The following is a 3,539-nucleotide window of genomic DNA, read 5'->3' as shown; positions in this document are numbered from 1 at the left end:
GAAGTGTATAACGTCGAACGAAAGAAAAACATACAAGACACGGTGAAAACACAAAACTCACATGTCCTTATTAACAGTCTGAGGTCAGAGCCAGCAAACACATCCAACAGAGGTGATCCAAAATACGTAGTCCAGAGGGAAGTCCGATATCATACACTGTGGCAGTCTGAGACAAGAGGGCAAAGCAGAAACGAATATACCAAGGTAACAGTCCGGGTCAGAAACACAAGATACAAAACCGAAGGAAAGCTGGAGAGTCAGAGCTGCGGTCTAGAACAATCTGGCAGCGCCGTTGTGGGAGGACGCTGCCTAAATAGAGGTATAAACAATAAGGAGCAGGCGAAACTAATGCGAGTGATGAAGAACGTAAAAAGACCGAAACTAAGGTGAAAACAAAAACAGGAAGCAACGTCAAAATAAAAGCTGGACCGAATCATGACACATAGCCTGTTAATAGAGAGAGGTTAATCAGATCTAGTATGGATGTGTTGATTAGGGGCAAGCCGTCTTTGAGCAGCCTGGTCGGGATGGGGTCCAGGAGACATGTTGATGATTTAGATGAAGCAATTGTTGAGGTCAACTCAGAGAGATCTATAGGGGAGAAGTAGTCCAAGTATAAATGAGGTCTTACAGATGTTTCTAAAGCCATTGTAGTAGATGGCACATCTGCGAGAGCTGTGGGAGTGGTCCGACCAATTTTTTCTCTAATAGTTGTGATTTTATTTGTAAAGAAGCTCATGATAAATACAATCGGGATGGTCTTTTTTACAATAAACCTACTGAAAACTATCTCTAAAACAACTTCATTTATCAAGATGACTTAGAGAAAATATTATTTCTAAAAGCAGTGGTTGAAAGTAACTTAGTACATTTACTCAGGTAAAGTACTTTAGTACAATTTTGAGGTATGTGCACTTTGAATATTTTCATTTTGTGCTGCTTCATACTTTCACTTTACTACCTTTTAGAGGTAATTATTGTTTTTTTTTTACTCCACTACATTTATTTTTATAACTTTATTCACTAGTTAGTATTCAGAACCAGATTAATACAGAAATTACATTTTTAATCATAAGACTTTATTGATCTCTGTTGGAAAATTCACAAGCTACCCAGCAGTATGTAAAGCGTTTCAAATTATAAACATACTGTATACTGTAAAACTAGCTCTCCCTTTACCAGCTGCAACATTAAATGTGATGTACACAATAATGCATCATAAATTATAACTGAATATTATGATATACTGTACATTAATGCTAATATGCCATTGTGACATCACTTGTAAGGAACATGGTGTAGATAAGCAGTGAGAAGCCAGAAACCAGTCTCACTCACAACAGATCATGTATTATTCTGTTAGTTGATGGAATAAATGTCTAGGTTTTAGTGTGTTATGTGCTCATACTGTCTTAGTTACTGTAAAATGTCAGTTTAACTCTCTGACTCAGTGAAGTCACTAAAGTCGATTTATCAAACAACTGTCAAACTTAAAAACTGAAATTAAAAAAATGCAAAAAGGACAAAAACTCAGGAGAGGTCAGATGTAATCGGAGGCCACTTCATGCACAATGAGTTAACATTGATTAGCACTGTTTGAACATTATCATTTATCACATGAGTCGATCCATGATCAATCAGATCTGAAAAAACAAAACAAAACAGGATAAACAGGTGAGGTCAGCAGGAGCGGATGGTGAGAGGATGAATAGGATGAACACTTTCTGCTTAGTTTGCAAAACATGGCAGTGACAAATACCAAGAAGTGACGTATGTGTGTGTGTGTGTGTGCGTGTGTGTGTCCCTGGCCTCTGCTGGCCCATGTTGACAGGGTATTCTGCTTCTTGGGTTTTCCTGCTTCTCCATTTGAAGTCTTCTTCCTGGAGCCAGGAGACTACTAGCCTCGGTGTGTGTGGGTGTTGGTGTGCATTTGTGTGTGTAAGGAAGAAGGGCCAAAGTAAGTCACCGACCCCGAATGACCAAGTCTCTGCCCCAGCCGAGATGGGGACAGCTTTCCTGGTGCCTGGTTCAGACACGCACACACACACACACACACACACACACACACAAACACACACAGTCTGCTGCTGTCCGCCTCATACTGGCATCTCTATCTAGTCCCTCACCCAACACCTCCTCATTCATACACACTGACAGCAAACGCACAGGGCTCACACATGTTTGCACAGAATAATGGTTATAAACAGGCGCGCACACACACACACACACACACACACACACACACAGAGAGCTGAGTTTTCGCGGGCTCTGGCCTCTGTCACTGTCAGTGATACAGTCTGGCATGTGCAAACACAAATCAAAACATACACTGTTCAATAACAGAGAGCTCACACATGTGTGCACATAATAATGGTTATAAACAGGCGCGCACACACACACACACACACACACACACAGAGAGCTGAGTTTTCGCGGGCTCTGGCCTCTGTCACTGTCAGTGATACAGTCTGGCATGTGCAAACACAAATCAAAACATACACTGTTCAATAACAGAGAAATGGATGAGCTGTGTTTGACTTCTTGGGATTTTTGCAAACATTTCTCCCTATTTTTGGTCAGATTAGACTGGTGGGCATAGTGTTGAAGCAGCGTGAAAGAAGAACGCCAACTGTGTTTTGACTGGCTGAATCAAGACTGGCTGGTTACCAAAAGTCTTGCACAACATGCAACACTTGCAGAAAAAAATCCTCCATGTTTCTTTTGTCATATTTCAGGCTACTGCAGCCCCTCTTTACAAAGCAGCACACAGGCTGAACTTTTGTACATTAAGTGGAGAGCATGAATAATGCCTGACTCACAGACCCATGCAGACGCATTATTAGCCAGCAATTGGTGGCTCTGTTATCAGCCTGATGTTATGCATGGATGACAGTTCCCCTTTTCAGTTGAGACAATATTGCTCTATCTGCCCTGATTTATGCTCAGAAATATTAAAAAACAGTGGGTTAAGATTGTTGAAGATGCTTTCAGGTTTTTATGTGCTCAGTGTCCACTCCCAAACGGGGGTTTTTAAGAGAGCTACTTCATCAACATATTTTACTTCACCTGTTACAATAGGAGAGGCTGCACCTTATACTGGTCTTTTATCAATTTTTAGGTGACCATATCAAAATGAAACACAGATTTTGCCATTGAATAAAATGCACCAGAGGCAGCTGTAACCAGATGATTTACATCTGAGCAGATTAGTCAGCTGACTGTTCTCTCTGATTTGAGATGATTGTGTCAAAACATCTAAAGGATGTGTCTCCTAAAGGACACAGACCTAAGGGTGTCTATCTTCGCTCATGTCTTTTAGCTGCAGGTTTTTTAAATGGCTGAAAACCCCATTATTAATGGAATACAGCCATGTTATCAGTTGCACACCTGTGATTTTTCTGCCATGACAAATTTAAATATTTTCCACTGGAAAGGTCTGTTTAGTGGCAAAGAACATCCTGGTCAAACAGATGGCTATAATCTTAAATCCCTCTACTGTAGACTACTCGCGTGCACGCGCACACGCATTAGCACGGGGA

This window comes from Monopterus albus, unplaced genomic scaffold (assembly GCF_001952655.1).
Source record: "Monopterus albus unplaced genomic scaffold, M_albus_1.0 scaffold9.1, whole genome shotgun sequence".
Taxonomy (NCBI): domain Eukaryota; kingdom Metazoa; phylum Chordata; class Actinopteri; order Synbranchiformes; family Synbranchidae; genus Monopterus; species Monopterus albus.
The sequence above is the reverse complement of the archived record's forward strand: the minus strand, read 5'-3'. Positions refer to the sequence as shown.